Source organism: Triticum urartu, chromosome 2A (assembly GCF_056163025.1).
Source record: "Triticum urartu cultivar PI428250 chromosome 2A, HENAU_Tu73, whole genome shotgun sequence".
NCBI classification, from domain to species: Eukaryota; Viridiplantae; Streptophyta; class Magnoliopsida; order Poales; family Poaceae; genus Triticum; species Triticum urartu.
Genome location: NC_141874.1, coordinates 23,672,395 through 23,692,607, shown reverse-complemented (window position 1 = coordinate 23,692,607; position 20,213 = coordinate 23,672,395). Strand labels below are relative to the sequence as shown.

At 41.7% G+C, this 20,213-nt stretch overlaps 1 pseudogene; it reads right to left on the bottom strand.

Moving 5' to 3' along the window:
- Positions 1-1,028: 1,028 nt before the first annotated feature.
- LOC147983061 (disease resistance protein RGA5-like) lies at positions 1,029-15,319 on the bottom strand (annotated as a pseudogene).
- Positions 15,320-20,213: the final 4,894 nt, after the last annotated feature.

Below are 20,213 nucleotides of genomic sequence, written 5' to 3'. Positions count from 1 at the left end.
TGAATTACAGTCCCGCCAATAAATCACCGACATGAGCCTTGCCCACGGCTTGTCCTTGGGTTTGCCAAAGTCGTCCATTGCAGGACCGAGAAGGAGATGGAAAAGACAGGGGATGCACCATGGGGTTGCCTTCGCGCTCCATGGAGATAGACGCAAAATTTACTCTTGAACACCTAGATCACTACACATATAAGAAATACAACAACTAGGGCTTACAACAAATTGTTTGGATCAAGTGAGTTGCAATAACTCACAAAATTTGAAGCACTCGATGGTAAAAAAGGATTGAAATTTTTATGGTTACTGTGAGAGCGTTTACTATCATAAAATTATTGTAGTGTAAATGCTCCCTCTGTACATGTGCATTAAGTGGAGGGGGAAACGAGAAAACTTAATATTTATTGCTAATCAATACCATTGCTCGAAATGAGTTGACCGCCGCATGCCGTGCTAGATAGTCTCAAGTAATTGAAAGCATAAAAACCCCATGTCTCTTATTGGTTGATTCTTTTATTCATGACAAGAAACAAGCACGAGGTGGGAGTTAATGCATCGTGCCTAACCGTTTTGGGATTATTTGGTTTTCCTAATGTGCCTAATGCACCGGTACGGAGGGAATACTAGATTTACTTTTGTATTTTCCTATAGTGAAGAATAAAGATGTAAGATTTATGGTTAAGAATTACTGTAGTTAAAAAGTGTAATGTGAGAACGGATACTATCAAGATAATTACCCACAGTTTTATGGTTAAGAATTGTTGTTAGACAGAAAAAATACATGACCACCAGGTGCATGATAAAAAAGTTTTATGCATGATAATCTTGCTAGTATGTTATACTAATACAATTTTATGTCTAACAACTTTATCCTGCTTGAATTAAGGATCGTGGCTGCAAAATGATGAAATAGCATAAATTTGATGCCACGACAATATTTGAAGGGAAGATATAATACCTTAGACACTGCATTGGACTATCAATAGTTGCGAATGATCGTCTTCAACAACATCAGGGTCCTCATTCTGATACTAATCATTTATCATTGCATGTTCTTGAAATCTGTTGATGTAAAGCGTGGGGTGGGTGGGATGCGAGGTTGCAGCATTTCTAATGGCAGCCTCTGCGGCATCCACCTTCCAGGCCCTGGTACCCTTTACAATTGATCCGAACCTCGAGACGCTTGAGAGATTTTAGGTGGTGAATGCCAAAATCAGATTCAATGCCTTGCTCACATACCATATCATGTGCGCATCGCATTCAATCTTAAGCCACCATAGTTTTGGCATTAATCTTTCTTCAAACATCAGAGCCAGTCCATCCTTTGTGTCCTCAAGGGTTGTACACTCAAGTTGGTCATACAGTAGGATAAAATAAAACAGCCCTAGGCAACGGAATCCACTACAGTTTATGCTTAGTGCTTCTTGATTTAATTTCGTTGCTTGTAGGCCTAGGTATACCAGGACAGGCAAGTCTTTGAGCAGCTTAAGATCTTCCTGGTGCACCTCTTCCACTTTGATGTCTAGGTAAATGAGGGTGGAGAGCGAGGAATTCCACTTGGGAATCCTATGGAAATGAGGCCCATGTCTAAACATACTAAAATGTTGGACATCAGAGAGACATGAATCGATCAAGAAATCTACATTGTTTTCCCATGAACCAATGACCCGTAGTTTCTGGAGGCTATGCTTTGCTAGCTAGTGATGACACAATAGAATTCTGATATCTTTCTATGTTGCCACTTGTACATTCATCCCAATGTATCTGGAGTACCCGTAGTTTAATGAGATCACCTAGCTCCTGCACAACGCCCACATCATTATCACATACAGAAAACCACATCAATTGCTCAAGAGATCTCATGTTGCTAATCCCCTTTGGCAATCTGACACCTACACGCACGAACAGGCGAACCAACTGATGTAGTTGCACAATGGTTGCAGGCAGTTCGTGTACATATAGACAATTCAGATCTAGTGTCTGCAACAATTTTAGATTCCCGATTTCTCTTGGGACCTTGGTGAAATATAAATACCTCAATAAATGTAGACTCCCAGTGTCCTCAATATGTTGCACATTATCTTCTTGATGATAACAATCCTCTATATCTAGTACCCGCAAAGTTTTTAAGCCTTTGAGCCGGGGAAGATCCTTGCAATCACCAAACACACCGAGTGGTCTGACATGAGAAAAATTACTTGTACAGCCATACAACCACTCGTTGCGTTCTTCACAATTGCCTTGGAGGGATAGGCAACAAACCTTCTTATTCGAAGATATCAACTTCTGTCCATTGAGTATAGTAACAAAGTTTTCTTCGGTCGAAAGAGATACAAGAAGATACTAAATTGATAGCGCTACCACTGTAGTCCATATCCACTACCTCGATCATATTCCTGTTGATGAGTTCATTAAAGTACCTTTCTCCTACTTCCTCCAGATTTTGTCCAAGCTGCCCAACAATAAATCCCTCAGCGATCCATCTCCATATCAATCGGTCCCTACCAATTATATGATCTTCTGGGAATACACTTAGGTACAATAAACAAGTCTTCAAATGATGAGGTAAATCCCGGTAGCTAACAAGGAGTACCCTTTTAATTAGTTCTAGCTCATGGTACTCATCGGATGTAGAGCCAATAGAGTGCAAAACCTTCTTCCATTCCTGTGGAGTAACTACTTTGGTTGCTAATAGGCTAGCTATATTGATTATAGCCAATGGCAAGCCATCACATTTCTTCAGGATTTCATCCACAATTTCTAGTAACTCCTGAGAGCATTCCTCCTCGAGACAAAAGGTTCTCTTAAGAAATAATCTCCTGGAGGCATGAATGCTAAGGGGCTTAATAGAGTAAGAAAACTCACTATGCGGAAGGCAAGAATGTGTTGCTACATCATTAATGCGTGTAGTTATCAATATTCGACTTGTGCAATCATTAAAGGGAAACGCAAATTGGATAGTTTCCCATGCATGTTTGCACCATATGTCATCGATCACAATAAAATACCTGTTAGAGGGGCCAACCAAATGTTAGTTTTAAAAGAAGACTGATGGTTTTGGAAATCAAATGATTTGCAAGTGTGCACAGTTTGTAATGTATGCAAAAAACCAACAACTGAAGATTCTCTAGTCATAAAAAACAAGTTCTTAGTTCGTTGTATCCAACAACATTAATCTAGAGATTGGGTTATTGTTTGTGGTTCTTGTTATCCCTATTGATTTCCATTTAATACTACCTATTTTTTCCAGAACCCGTCTCTTCTTTTACATCCTGCTCTCCTGGAACCTCTATTAGATAGAAGATGAAGAATCAACTAGTTTTCCCTCATATCTAAAGCATTTTCCAGGTTTGTGGTCTCAAATCAGCAGCTTGCGTCCCTTCTTAGTATTATGGTTTGACCGTCTCAATCCAAGTTGCAAAAACGTGTTGCATTGTTTATGTTTGATAACCAAAACCCTACACCACTCTTCCTAGTTTGATATTAACAAGTCCATAAGATTCTGACTCTATTGGAATGTGATCTCCAATATATAGGGCATGTGATACTTTGGTTGTTACTCTACATGTGGGTATGTTCATGAAAAGAATGGCATTGTGAGAACATTTGTCATTACAGATGTAATGTTACAATTATCTAAAAACAGATTAATACCAGATCATAATAAAGATGCAGTCAAACTTAAACTTATTTAAGTTGACTAATGGCTGCATCTTTTCCAAATGGTCATCAGTTTCCAAACATATGTAGTAAACTAGTTGCTACGTCTTGAGCTTGCGTTGATTTTCCCCGAAGAGGAAGGGATGATGCAGCAGAGTAGCGTAAGTATTTCCCTCAGTTTTTGAGAACCAAGGTATCAATCCAGTAGGAGGCCACGCGCAAGTCCCTTGTACCTACACAACACAAAGAGCTCAAGGCAACCAACGCAATTAGGGGTTGTCAATCCCTTCACGGTCACTTACGGAAGTGAGATCCGATAGATAATATTTTTGGTATTTTTGATATAAAGATGCAAAGTGAAAAGTAAAAGGCAAAGTAAAAACAAAACAAGATTAAAGTGATGGAGATTGATATAATGAGAATAGACCCAGGGGCCATAGGTTTCACTAGTGGCTTCTCTCGAGAGCATAAGTTTTCTATGGTGGGTGAACAAATTACTGTTGAGCAATTGACAGAATTGAGCATAGTTATGAGAATATCTAGGCATGATCATGTATATAGGCATCACGTCCGTGACAAGTAGATCGAAACGATTCTGCATCTACTACTATTACTCCACTCATCGACCGCTATCCAGCATGCATCTAGAGTATTAAGTTAAAAACAGAGTAACACTCTAAGCAAGATCACATGATGTAGAGAGATAAATTCATGCAATATGAAATAAACCCCATCTTGTTATCCTCGATGGCAACGATACAATATGTGTCTTGCTGCCCCTTCTGTCACTGGGAAAGAACACTGCAAGATCGAACCCAAAGCTAAGCACTTCTCCCATGGCAAGAACTACCAATCTAGTTGGCCAAACCAAACGGATAATTCGAAGAGACTTGCAAAGATAACCAATCATACATAAAAGAATTCAGAGAAGATTCAAATATTGTTCATAGATAGACTTGATCATAAACCCACAATTCATCGGTCTCAACAAACACATCAAAAAAGAAGAAGATTACATCGAATAGATCTCCACAAGAGAGGGGGAGAACATTGTATTGAGATCCAAAAAAAGAGAAGAAGCCATCTAGCTACTAACTATGGACCCGAAGGTCTGAGGTAAACTACTCACACTTCATCGGAGGGGCTATGATGATGTAGAAGCCCTCCGTGATGACGGCCCTCTCCGGCAGAGCTCCGAAACAGGCCCCAAGATGGGATCTCGTGGATACAGAAAGTTGCGGCGGTGGAATTAGGTTTTTGGCTCCTTTCTGATCGTTTGGGGGTACGCGGGTATATATAGGAGGAAGGATTACGTCGGTGGAGCACCGAGGGGCCCGCGAGGCAGGGGGGCGCGCCCTGGGGGGGGGGCTACCCTCGTGACTGCCTCCGGTACTTCTTGGAGTAGGGTCCAAGTCTCCTGGGTCTTATCCGAGAAGAAAATCACGTTCCAAAAAGGATTTTTCTGTTTGGACTCCGTTTGATATTCCGTTTCTTCGAAACACTGAAATAGGCAAAAAAATAGCAATTCTGGGCTGGGCCTCCGGTTAATAGGTTAGTCCCAAAAGTAATATAAAAGTGGAAAATAAAGCCCAATATAGTCCAAAACAGTAGATAATATAGCATGGAGTAATCAAAAATTATAGATACGTTGGAGACGTATCAGGCATCCCCAAGCTTAATTCCTGCTCGTCCTCGAGTAGGTAAATGATAAAAAGAGAGTTTTTGATGCGGAGTGCTACTTGGCATAATTTCAATGCAAAATTTCTTAATTGTGGTATGGATATTCAGATTAGAAAGATTCAAGACAAAAGTTCATATTGACATAAAGAATAATAACACTTCAAGCATACTAATAAAGTAATTATGTCTTCTCAAAATAACATGGCCAAAAGAAAGTTATCCCTACAAAATCATATAGTCTGGCTATGCTCTATCTTCACCACACAAAGTATTTAAATCATGCACAACCCCGATGACAAGCCAAGCAATTGTTTCATACTCTAACTTTTTCAAAACTTTTTCAATCTTCACGCAATACATGAGCGTGAGCCATGGACATAGCACTATGTGGAATAGAAGGGTGGTTGTGGAGAAGAAAAAAGGAGGGGAAGATAGTCTCACATCAACTAGGCGTATCAATGGGCTATGGAGATGCCCATCAATAGATATCAATGTGAGTGAGTAGGGATTGCCATGCAACGGATGCACTAGAGCTATAAGTATATGAAAGCTCATTAAAAGAAACTAAGTGGGTGTGCATCCAACTCGCTTGCTCACGAAGACCAAGGGCAATTTGAGGAAGCCCATCATTGGAATATACAAGCCAAGTTGTATAATGAAAAATTCCCACTAGTATATGAAAGTGACATAACGAGAGACTCTCTATCATGAACATCATGGTGCTACTTTAAAGCACAAGTGTGGTAAAAGGATAGTAACATTGTCCCTTCTCTCTTTTTCTCTCATTTTTTTATTTGGGCCTTTTCTCTTTTTTATGGCCTCTTTTTTTTTTCGTCCGGAGTCTCATCCCGACTTATTGGGGATTCATAGTCTTCATCATCCTTTCCTCACTTGGGACAATGCTCTAGAAAATGATGATCATCACACTTTTATTTTTCTTACAACTCGATACTTAGAACAAATATGACTATATATGAATGCCTCCGACGGTGTACCGGGATATGCAATGAATCAAGAGTGACATGTATGAAAGAATTATGAATGGTGGCTTTGCCACAAATACGATGTCAACTACATGATCATGCCAGCTATATGACAATGATGGAGCGTGTCATAATAAACGGAATGGTGGAAAGTTGCATGGTAATATATCTCGGACTGACTATGGAAATGCCATGATAGGTAGGTATGGTGGCTGTTTTGAGGAAGCTATATGGTGGGTGTATGATACCGGCGAAAGGTGCGCGGTATTAGAGAGGCTAGCAATGGTGGAAGGATGGGGAAAAGTGCATATAATCCATGGACTCAACATTAGTCATAAAGAACTCATATACTTATTGCAAAAATCTAGAAGTTATCAAAGCAAAGTATTACGCGCATGCTCCTAGGGGGATAGATTGGTAGGAAAAGACCATCGCTCGTCCCCGACCGCCACTCATAAGGAAGACAATCAATAAATAAATTATGCTCTGACTTCATCACATAACGGTTCACCATACGTGCATGCTACGGGAATCACAAACTTTAACACAAGTATTCCTTAAATTCACAACTACTAAACTAGCATAACTCTAATATTATCACCTCCATATCTCAAAACAATTATCATGCTTCAATCTTCTCTTAGTATTCAACGCACTCAAAAGAAAATTTCACATATCTTGAACACCAAGCATGTTTATATTAAGCAAATTACCATGCTATTAAGACTCTCAAAATAATTTAAGTGAAGCATGAGAGATCAATAGTTTCTTTAAAAAAAACCACCACCGTGCTCTAAAAGATCTAAGTGAAGCACATAGAGCAAAATTATAACGCTCAAAAGATATAAGTGAAGCATGTAGAGCAAAACTACATAGCTCAAAAGATATAAGTGAAGCACATAGAGTATTCTATCAAATTTTAGTTCATAGATGACTCTCTCAAAAGGTGTGTACAGCAAGAATGATTGTAGCATACTAACAAACAAAGACACAAATAATACAAGACGCTCCAAGAAAAACACATATCATGTTGGTGAATAAAAATATAGCTCCAAGTAAATTACCGATGGAAGTGGATGAAAGTGGGGATGCCTTCCGGGGCATCCCCAAGCTTTGACTTTTTGGTGTCCTTGGATTATCTTGGAGGTGCCATGGGCATCCCCAAGCTTAGGCTCTTGCCACTCCTTGTTCCATAATCCATCAAAAGAACTCATCCAAAACTTGAAAACTTCACAACACAAAACTCAATAGAAATCTCGTGAGCTCCGTTAGAGAAAGAAAACATAAAACCACTTCAAGGTACTGTAATGAACTCATTCTTTATTTATTTTTGTGTTAAACCTACTGTATTCCAACTTCTCTATGGATTATAAACTATTTTACTAACCATAGATTCATCAAAATAAGCAAACAACACACGAAAAACAGAATCTGTCAAAAACAGAACAGTCGGTCGTAATCTGTAACTAACGCAAACTTCTGGAACTCCAAAAAATATACCAAAATTAGACGACCTATATAATTTGTTTATTGATCAGCATCAATTTGAATCAGTATTTTATCACGTTCTGATGATTTTTAGTAATTCGGGCACTGAACGCAAAGTTCCTGGAAATTACAGCAAGATCAAATAACTATCATCCAAGAAGATCCAATAGGTCTAGCTTGGCACAAACACTAATTAAAACACAAAACCACATCCAAACAGAGGGTAGATGGGTTATTTATTCCCTAATATAAGAAAAACACAAAAAATAAAATTGGGTTGCCTCCCAACAAGCGCTATCGTTTAACGCCCCTAGCTAGGCATAAAAGCAAGGATAGATCTAGGTATTGCCATCTTTGGAAGGCAATCCATAAGTGGCTCTCATGATGGTTTCATATGGCAATTTTATTTTCTTTCTTGGAAAGTGTTCCATGCCCTTTTTTAATGGAAATTGGAATCTAATATTCCCTTCCTTCATATCAATAATCGCACCAACCGTTCTAAGGAAAAGTCTACCAAGAATAATAGGGCAAGAAGGATTGCAATCTATATCAAGAACAATGAAATCTACGGGCACATAATTCCTATTTGCAACAATAAGAACATAATTAATTCTTCCCATAGGTTTCTTAATAGTGGAATCCGCAAGATGCAAGTTTAGGGAGCAATCATCAAGATCGCGGAAATCTAGCAAATCACACAAAGTTTTGGGGATAGTGGAGACACTAGCACCCAAATCACACAAAGCATAAAACTCATGATTTTTAATTTTAATTTTGATAGTTGGTTCCCCCTCATCATAGAGTTTTCTAGGGATAGAGACTTTCAACTCAAGTTTTTCTTCATAAGATTGTATCAAGGCATCAACAATATGTTCGGTGAAGGCTTTCTTTTGACTATAAGCATGCGGAGAATTTAGCACGGATTGCAACAAAGAAATACAATCAATCAAAGAGAAACTTTCATAATTAAATTCCTTGAAATACAATATAGTGGGTTTAGCAACATCTAAATTTTTATTTCTTTCAATCCCACTTTCGTCAATTTCATCACAAAGATCTAAATACTCCAAATTTCTGGAACGCCTTCTAGGTAAAGGAAGATCATATTCAGTTTCATCAAGATTCATATTGCAAAACAAAGATTTGATAGGGGACACATCAATAACTTTTAGATCTTCATCTTGATTTTCATAAGAATGAGAAGAACACGCTTTAATAAAGGCATCTTTGGAAGCACGCATCCTAGCGGTTCTTTCTTTACACTCATCAATTGAAATTCTCATGGCTTTTAGAGACTCATTAATATCATGCTTAGGTAGAATAGATCTAAGTTTCAAAGCATCAACATCAAGAGCAATTCTATCAATGTTCCTAGCCAAATTATCAATCTTAAGCAATTTTTCTTCAATCATAGCATGAAAATTCTTTTGCGAAGAAATAAATTCTTTAATATTAGATTCAAAATCCGAGGGCATCTTATTATAATTTCCATAAGAGTTGTTGTAGGAATTCCCATAATTATTAGAAGGATTACTAGGATAAGGCCTAGGATTAAAATTCCCTCTAAGCGTTGTTACCAAAATTTATTCCTACCAACAAAATTCACATCCATATCTCTACTCCTAATGGACGAGTTGGTGAATCATCTCCGCGGTTTATTTTCGCTGGTTTTTTTCCGTCTCTCCTCCCACCACCCCCTCCCACCCTGGTCCGCGGTTTATTTTCGCTGTTTTTTTCGTCTCTCCTCCCACCACCCCCTCCCACCTTGGTCCATCGGTTTATTTTTCTCTCCACTCTTTATTACAACCAGAACTTTCCTAACGTATAACAAATCACGGATCTAACTTCCTTAAACTATGCAAATCAATCGATTCATTTTATTGGTTCAATTTGTCTTAGGAAAAAATAACAGATTTTCAGGAAACAAATAATACATTTTAATCTAACTTCCTTAAAGTATGCAAATCAATCGATTCCTTTTATTGGTTCAATTTGTCTTAGGAAACAAATAACAGATTTTCAGGAAACAAATAATACATTTTAATCTAACTTTCCTAACTTATCTAAATCAATTGATTTCTCTTATTAGTGAAATTTGTTTTAAGAAACAAATAACAAACACGTCACAACTTTCCTCCCAATAAATAGTTTCTTAACATTTGCAAACTTTCCTAATCAGACACGTCACAAACGGGCAGGTACTGATATCATGTTACCAAACAATAAAACCCCATTTGCATAGAAATCAGTTCAAAAATCCTAACTTTCCTAAATTTTTACCTTTCCTTGATAACAACCAATATTTCCTATGTTTTCCACCTATTGAAAGAAATCATCCCTCCATCGATATTAGCATTTTTTTGAACTGAGATCTCCGGGTTATGATTTTTTTGCGATTCTTTCCAATTGTGACCTCTCCTTCCACTCCGGCTCCTTCTCGCATAAACACCTCCACCACAGCCAGGTGACACCACCCCAGACCTCCTGCCTCTCCACACCTTCTCCGCCACCTCCTTCTCGTACTCCATTAACAATCCCTTCGCCACATTTGTCCACGGCGGTGTCGAGGGCATGGCGCAGCAGCGTACCAGCGATAGAGCAGCGCATAGCAGTAGGAAGCAACACGCAGCAGGCGAGGCGAGCGGCCGACGGTGGAGGGCAGAGATGCGACCGGCGTGGCCGAGGGGGCGGCCGGCAGAAGATGGCCACGACTGGAGGCGGCGCGAGGCAGGGGCGCGATAGGCGGCAGCAGACGGGGCGAGCGCAGCCAGCGAGAGTGTGGCGCGCGGCCAGGGTGTGTGTCGCGCGGGGCACAGTGGTGCGGTGGCTGCGGCGAGCGCGACGGCAGCGGTAGGCGCGACCGACGCGGTATAGCACGGGCATGGGCATGGAGAGGGAGTGGCCCCGCGGGCGCGGAAGAAGAGCGGGAGGCTCGGGCATGGGCGTGCATAGGAGCGGGCATGTGCCACGGGGTCAATCCGAGGAGCTCGGTGGCTACCCCTGCAATGGCCATGACGGACGGCGGTTCTCGGCCACGGCGAAATACCTAACGAGGGCAAACGAGAGGGGAAACAGGGGAAAGGCAAGAGGAGATCATGGTGGTGTCAATGGCGCCCTAGGGGAAGACATGGGAGCTCGGGGCTGCGCGGATCGAACGTCAATGTCGCGGTGGCCCAAGGTTGAGGAAGACAGCAGCGACGTTGATGCGGGGGTGCTGGACTTGATCTCGTTGGCGCAGATGAAGTAGCGAAGGCGTTCGGAGCTCCTCGACAAGCTCCTAGCCCGCAGGGAGGGCAGTGGCCATGTGGACGGGGTCGGTCATGGTGGCCATGGCGTCTGACTTCGTCCAGATCGACGGGATCGAGCGAGCGAGGAGGAGAAGTGGATTTGGGAGGGGGTGTCGAGGAGTGAGGCCATGGGGGCAGGGAAGGAAGGGTGTCACCCTTATCCATTCCCCTTTGATGCCAGCGAGGTGGTCGGGCGGGAGCCCGGCTCTGTAGCGACGCGGCTCGGGGAACAGGAGAAGACGACCGCGCGGGGACTGGACCGCTGAGCCGGTTCAGTGGCAAGGCCCAGGGGGCAGGGCGAATCCCCTTTTACATCGTACTTTTGGTTTTTCAATGTATTCTAATCTGTTTCTCCTTTTTAACACCGTTTTCTATTTATTCTTATCAACTAAATGATCTCTACTCCTAACGTCTCAGTTGGTAGTCTCCATTCCGGGTTTATTTTTGTCCCACCTCCCGAGTGAGGGAGAGGGGGAGAGAGAGAGTGAGGAAGAGAGAGAGAGAGGGTGTGTGTGTGGGAATTTGATGGTAAAAAAGGTCGTCAATGTCACTTAATATGTATGAGAATATTAACATAATTGATATTGAGCTTGTAAAGTTAATGTGGCCCCGTTGCAACGCACGGGCGTTCTTCTAGTATTCATTGTTATTCTCAATCAAGGTAGACAAAGGGATATCATTAGGATCATAAGAAACACTCTTAGTAGCAAATAATTTCATAAGTTCATCCATCTTTCCACTCAAAACATTGATTTCTTCTATCGCATGCACTTTTTTATTAGAAGATTTTTTAGTATGCCATTGAGAATAATTAACCATAATATTATATAGGAGTTTAGTAGCATCTCCTAAAGTGGTTTCCATAAAAGTGCCTCCCGCGGCCGAATCTAAAAGATTTCTAGAAGCAAAATTCAATCCGGCATAAAATTTTTGTATAATCATCCACAAATTTAAACCATGAGTAGGGCAATTACGTATCATTAATTTCATTCTCTCCCAAGCTTGTGCAATATGTTCATGATCAAGTTGCTTAAAATTCATAATATCGTTTCTAAGAGAGATGATCTTGGCGGGAGGAAAATACTTAGAGATAAAAGCATCTTTGCACTTTTTCCAAGAATCAATACTATTTTTAGGCAAAGACGAAAACCAAGCTTTAGCACGACCTCTAAGCAAAAAAGGAAATAGCTTCAATTTAACGACATCATTATCGACATCTTTTTTCTTTTGCATATCACATAAATCAACGAAGATATTCGGATGAGTAGCGACATCTTCACTAGGAAGGCCGGCGAATTGATCTTTCATAACAAGATTCAACAAAGCAGTATTGATTTCACAAGATTCAGTATTGGCAAGAGGAGCAATCGGAGTGCTAAGAAAATCATTATTGTTGGTATTGGTGAAGTCACACAATTTGGTAGCATCTTGAGCCATCACGACAAACAAGCAATCTAACACACGAGCAAACAAAAGCAAATGGGCAAAAAGAGGCAAATAGAGAGGGTGGATAGGGAGAGAGAGGGCGAATAAAACGGCAAGGGTGAATTGGGGGGAGAGGACAACGAGAGGCAAATGGCAAATAATGTAATGCAGGAGATAGGGATTGTGATGGGTACTTGGTATGTTGACTTTTTGCGTAGACTCCCCGGCAACGGCGCCAGAAATCCTTCTTGCTACGTCTTGAGCTTGCGTTGGTTTTCCCCGAAGAGGAAGGGATGATGCAGCAGAGTAGCGTACGTATTTCCCTTAGGTTTTGAGAACCAAGATATCCATCCAGTAGGAGGCCACGCGCAAGTCCCTTGTACCTACACAACACAAAGAGCTCAACGCAACCAACGCGATTAGGGGTTGTCAATCCCTTCACGGTCACTTACGAAAGTGAGATCCGATAGATAATATTTTTGGTATTTTTGATATAAAGATGCAAAGTGAAAAGTAAAAGGCAAAGTAAAAACAAAACAAGATTAAAGTGATGGAGATTGATATGATGAGAATAGACCCGGGGGCCATAGGTTTCACTAGTGGCTTCTCTCGAGAGCATAAGTTTTCTACGGTGGGTGAACAAATTACTGTTGAGCAATTGACAGAATTGAGCGTAGTTATGAGAATATCTAGGCATGATCATGTATATAGGCATCACATTCATGACAAGTAGATCGAAACGATTCTGCATCTACTACTATTACTCCACTCATCGACCACTATCCAGCATGCATCTAGAGTATTAAGTTAAAAACAGAGTAACGCTTTAAGCAAGATGACATGATGTAGAGAGATAGATTCATGCGATATGAAATAAACCCCATCTTGGTATCCTCGATGGCAACGATACAATACATGTCTTGCTGCCCCTTCTGTCACTGGGAAAGAACACCGCAAGATCGAACCCAAAGCTAAGCACTTCTCCCATGGCAAGAACTACAAATCTAGTTGGCCAAACCAAACGGATAATTCGAAGAGACTTGCAAAGATAACCAATCATACATAAAAGAATTCAGAGAAGATTCAAATATTGTTCATAGATAGACTTGATCATAAACCCACAATTCATCGGTCTCAACAAACACACCGCATAAGAAGAAGATTACATCGAATAGATCTCCACAAGAGAGGGGGAGAACATTGTATTGAGATCTAAAAAGAGAGAGGAAGCCATCTAGCTACTAACTATGGATCCGAAGGTCTGAGGTAAACTACTCATACTTCATTGGAGAGGCTAGGATGATGTAGAAGCCCTCCGTGATGATGGCCCACTTCCGGCGGAGCTCCGGAACAGGCTCCAAGATGGGATCTCGTGGATACAGAAAGTTGCGGCGGTGGAATTAGGTTTTTGGCTCCTGTTCTGATCGTTTGGGGGTACATGGGTATATATAGGAGGAAGGAGTACGCCGGAGGAGCAACGAGGGGCCCACGAGGCAGGGGGGCGTGCCCTAGGGGGGCGCCCCCACCCTCGTGACCGCCTCTTTTGTTCCTTGGAGCAGGGTCCAAGTCTCCTGGATCACGTTCGGTGAGAAAATCACGTTCCCGAAGATTTTATTCCGTTTGGACTCCGTCTGATATTCTGTTTCTTCGAAACACTGAAATAGGCAAAAAACATCAATTCTGGGCTGGGCCTCCGGTTAATAGGTTAGTCCCAAAAATAATATAAAAGTGGAAAATAAAGCCCAATATAGTCCAAAACAGTAGATAATATAGCATGGAGCAATCAAAAATTATAGATACGTTGGAGACGTATCACTAGTAATGCAGATGGAGCGCATAACACATGAATGAAACACTTAGCGGATTAAAAACAAATCCAGCATCAAGGTAGGAGTATTTTTGTGTACCTGAGTTTTTCGAGATACTTCTTAGTCATCTCTATGAGTTGACAAGTTTCTAGTGGTCCACTATCAAGATTTTTCTCTATCTGATCCATGTGCTGCCTTTGATCGTTCGATGTCGGGTTGCTCGTCTCAAGCACTCCCCGGAGTATATCTCTGAGAATCTTGTTGATGTCAGGATTCCGAGAAACCGATACAAAAGCCGCGCAATGAAAGTCACCCTTGATTTTCTTGTATACAAGGTTTGCAAGCGTAGTCTTGCCCAAACCACCGGATCCTACAACGAAGACGACCCTCCACCGCCTCACGCCATCGGTGAGCCACTTGATGAGCTCGCCCTCCGGCCCTTCCATGCTGACGAGCCTATCCTCTTCCTCGAAGAGTGCCAATAGCCTGGGATCAATTCCCCCGGTGCTAGGACAACAAGGGGTGGAAGTATCCAACTTGAACTGCTTACGTCGGTCATTAACCTCTACAGCATGCTCTTTGAGATCCCCCCGAAAAAAGCATGCTCTCTGAGATCGGCAATCTACCCAGCCGTCTAGTGGTATAGATGCATCGTCTTGAGCCAGCCAGTGATCCTGGCAATGAGCCCATCGTGGACGTGATCCTGGTCCTCACCCAGGCATTGCGCGAAGTCATTGATGCAGTTTTCCATGTCGTAGGACAGCTCCTGTAGCTGACCCTTCCACGCCTTCATTAGGGAGCTTGACTCCTCCAAATGGGATAGATCCTCCAGTGCAGCCTTAATGCTGCCCAGCTCATGTCGCAAGGAGGTGATCCCCGGCTGCAGGTATCTCATCTTGTCATACACCCCTTCTAGCAGTCTGCCGAGGTTGGCAAGAAGGGGGTCAATCAACCCCATCAAAGTGCTTCCTACTACTATTCCAATCGTCATGTTCTGTTCTGATCTCTTCGAGTTGGGCAGAAGAGGAAGATGGTGGTGTTTGGGGGGATGGAGCTGCAGGCTTATTTTTAGTACTAGTATTTACAAGATAAATGAGCAGACTGATTGAGTCATTTGAGAAACCTACAATAGCTCAAGGTTCAGAGGACGGAGTAACCAAGCTTTTTCCATGACTACAAGAGAAACCATCGTTACAAACTGACCATTCCTGTGTCTAGCGAGATATTCAACAAGTTTGGCTGAGTATTCGGAGAAAATTTCCTACAAGGTTCACAGACAATTAGAAGAGACTTAGACTTGTCTATTGTGAATGTGAAAGCACAAGTACTCCCTGGGTGATTTTGATAATTAATGACAACATATCTCTTGTTGGACTAATACTTTTACCTAGTATGTTTCAGATAAGTTCAACAAATTAAGTGGCTTGGACTAAAGGATGTGGAACCCCTTCAAGATGCTAAGGACAAAGGATTGGCTCAAGCTTCAAGACCAAGACTCTACATTTTCTATTTTAGTGATCCAAGATCACATTGAGTCTATAGGAAAAGCCAATACTATCAAGGAGGGATGAGGTGTTGCTTAATGGTTTGCTTGCTCAAAGTGCTTAGTGATATGCTCCAAAACCCTCAATTACCTTCCCACATCCACATATGACCTAAACCAAAAGTCAAACTCGGCCCCACCGATTCTTTCTATCCGGAGCCCCACCGAGTTCAGTTGACATAGCCACTGCCAAAACCCTAATCAATTCGGTCTCACCGATGGGATCTCGGTCTCACCGAGATGGGCTTGCAAACTCTCTGTTACCTATTGCAATATTTTTGGTGCCACCGAGATATGCAATCGGCCCCACCGAGTTTGCTTGGCCAACTCTCTGTTTCACTTATTACCCAAATCAGTCCCACCGAGTTTGAGTAATCGGTCAAACCGAGTTTTGGATTTACCCTAACCCTAGCACATCGGTCCCACTGAGTTGATCCAGTCGGTCCCACCGAAAACCCTAACGGTCACTAGGTTTGCTAAATTGGTCCGACCAAGTTTTTCAATTCGGTCTCACAGAGATTGGTAAATTGTGTGTAACGGTTAGATTTTTGTGTGGAGGCTATATATACCCCTCCACCACTCTTCATTCGTGGAGAGAGCCATCAGAACATAACTACACTTCCAATACACATTTTCTGAGCAAGAACCACCTACTCATGTGTTGAGGCCAAGATATTCCATTCCCATCATATGAATCTTGATCTCTAGCCTTCCCCAAGTTGCTTTCCACTCAAATCTTCTTTCCACCAAATCCGTATCCCGTGAGAGAGAGAGAGAGAGTTGAGTGTTGGGGAGACTATCATTTGAAGCACAAGAGCAAGGAGTTCATCATCAACACACCATTTGTTACTTCTTGGAGAGTGGTGTCTCCTAGATTGGCTAGGTGTCACTTGGGAGCCTCCGACAAAGATTGTGGAGTTGAACCAAGGAGTTTGTAAGGGCAAGGAGATCGCCTACTTCGTGAAGATCTACCGCTAGTGAGGCAAGTCCTTCGTGGGTGATGGCCATGATGGGATAGACAAGGTTGCTTCTTCGTGGACCCTCTGTGGGTGGAGCCCTCCGTGGACTCGTGCAACCGTTACCCTCCGTGGGTTGAAGTCTCCATCAACGTGGATGTACGATAGCACCACCTATCGGAACCACGACAAAAACATCTGTGTCTCCAATTGCGTTTGAATATTCCAAACCCTTCCCTTTACATTCTTGCAAGTTGCATGCTTTACTTTCCGCTGCTCATATACTCTTTGCATGCTTGCTTGATATGTATTGTGTTTGTTAAACTTGTGCCAAAACTCCACTTCAACTTAAAGAAATTAAAAACTTCAACTTTTGGTACTTAGTGTCTAATCACCCCCCTCTAGACACCTCTTCTCGATCCTTTCAATTGTTATCAGAGCCTTGGTCTCCATGGCTTTGGTTTAAACACCTTTGGAAGAAGATGGATGTGTCTACTTTGGGGAGTCTTAGACATATATTGCCTATTCTTGGTGGAGAATATTTTCATGAGTGGAAAAATGAAATGCTTGAAATTTTCAATGAATATTACTTGAACAAGTATATTGCTAGCCCTTGTTCACCTCATGTTGATCCCATGCATCCTACCCTTGATGAGTCAATTGACATGATTCACAATCTTAGAACTGTTAATCTTATCACTAGAGGCTTGCCTAGAAACTTGATTGGATGTTTGCCGACTCTTAAGTGTGCCTACACCATATGGAAATTTCTTGAGGAACTCTTTCCAAATTATTCCTTGAAAAATCTAGATGAAATTCTCCATAAGTCTATTGCCTTGATTAAGATGAGTTCCAATGATCCCAAATTTGGTGACTGCTTATTTGAGCTTACTAATCTTACGAGTGCCAAAGGAGATGTTGGAATCATTAGCAATATCATTTCCAGAGCTATTAGAATTCATAAAGATAATTATAGAAATGATCGTTTATCTAATAAATTACCCTCTCTAGGAATTGATCAATCACAAGATAATGTTGAACATGGATACTCTCATGAGGATGATGATGATAGTGACTATGATCTCGATGATGCGATGAGACACTTTGGTCTTATGGCAAATCTTCGCGGCTACATGGCTGGAGGAAAGGAATGGGTCCTTGATAGTGGATATATTGATCATATGACCGGAGATAAAGACATGTTCCGTGAGCTTGCTGAAAACGACGGCCCTCGAAAGTATGTCACTTTTGGTGATAATTCAAAGGGTAAGGTGGTTGGCCTTGGTAAGGTGGCCATCTCACATGATAGCTCCATACAAAATGCCATGCTCGTTGAATCTCTTGGCTACAACTTACTTTCAGTATCTAGACTTGCTGATTTCGTTTTCAATGTCCTATTTACTAAAGTAGACTGCCAAGTGTTTCGTAGAGATAATCATAAAATGGTCTTTACCGGTATACGTAGAGGAGATCTTTACATTGTTGATTTCACTAAAAAGGCTCAACCTAGAACTTGCTTAATTGCTAAATCTTCTAAAGGCTGGTTGTGGCATAGAAGGCTAGGCCATGTGGGCATGCGAAACCTTGACAAACTCATTAAAGGAAGTCATATCCTTGGCGTTAACGATGTCATATTTGACAAGGATAGACTTTCTAGTGCTTGTCAAGCAGGGAAACAAGTTGGAGGAAGTCATCGCGCTAAGAACATCATGACCACAAGAAGACCACTCGAGCTACTTCACATGGATCTTTTTGGTCCAAATGCCTACAAGAGTCTCGGTGGTAACTCATTTGGTCTAGTCATAGTTGATGATTTTTCAAGATCTACGTGGGTGTTCTTTCTTGATGACAAATCGCAGGTCCAAAAGATCTTCAAAAACTTTGCTAGGAAGGCCCAAAATCAATTTGATGTGAAAATCAAGAAGGTTCGGAGCGACAATGGAACGGAGTTCAAGAACGAAAATGTGGACACCTTTCTTGACGAAGAAGGGATTACACATGAGTTCTCGGCTACGTACACACCTCAACAAAATGGAGTTGTTGAGAGGAAGAACCAGACTCTTATCGAGATGGCAAGAACGATGCTTGATGAGTACAAGACGCCAAAACACTTTTGGGCAGAAGCGGTTGAGACAGCTTGTCATGCAACAAATCGTTTGTATCTTCACAAACTACTCGGCAAGACGGCATACGAGCTCCTCACCGGTAACAAACCCCAAGTTGGACACTTTCGAGTATTCGGCTCAAAGTGCTACATTCTTGATAAGCATCGTTGTTCTAAATTTGCTCCTAAGTCTCATGAAGGTTTCCTACTTGGTTATGGCTCAAACTCTCACACATACCGTGTCTACAGCAATTTCACCCGAAAGGTTGATGAAACGGTAGATGTGAAGTTTGATGAATCTAACGGCTTGCAAGTAGAGCAATTGCCAATTGATGTAGGAGACAAAGATCCCTCGGAAGCAATCCAAGACTTGTCTATTGGCAAGATTCTTCCAATGGAGGTGAAGGAGAGTACCTCGTTCGTCCAAGTGGAAGCTTCTACCTCACGACAAGGTGAACCAAGAGTTGATATGGAAGTATCCACGAGTGGGACACACCAAGATGAAGAAAATGAGGAAGTGCACCAAGACAAACGTCAACAACCTCCTTCTCCACCACGACGAGAGAACGACAACGCTAACAATGAAGAAGGCTAAGAAGAAGAACAAGATGAAGAAGAAGTTCAACCAAGACCCAAGCAAAAGCTTTCACGAGTTCGAGCAAGAATTGCTAAAGATCATCCCGTGGAGCAAATCTACAATGATATCCAAACCGGGAGAATCACTCACTCAAAAACTCATTTAGCTAACTTTTGTGAACACTATTCATTCATCTCTCACATTGAACCTATGAAGGTTGAAGAAGCATTGGAAGATCCGGATTGGATAAACGTTATGCATGAAGAGCTACACAACTTTGAGAGAAATCAAGTGTGGACATTGGTTGAAAAGCCCGACAACAACCACAACATCATTGGTACCAAATGGGTGTTTTGCAACAAGCAAGATGAAGATGGACAAGTGGTTCGCAACAAAGCACGTCTCTTCGCCCAAGGCTATACACAAGTCGAAGGTATGGACTATGGTGAGACATATGCTCCCGTTGCTAGACTTGAGTCCATTCACATCTTACTTGCTTATGCTAATCACCATCATATCACTTTGTACCAAATGGACATTAAAAGTGCTTTTCTAAATGGTGAAATTGAGGAGGAAGTTTATGTTAAGCAACCTCCCGGCTTTGTCAATCCTAAGAAACCTAATCATGTCTACAAACTTCACAATGCCCTTTATGGTCTTAAACAAGCTCCCAGAGCATGGTATAAATGCTTGACCAAGTTCCTT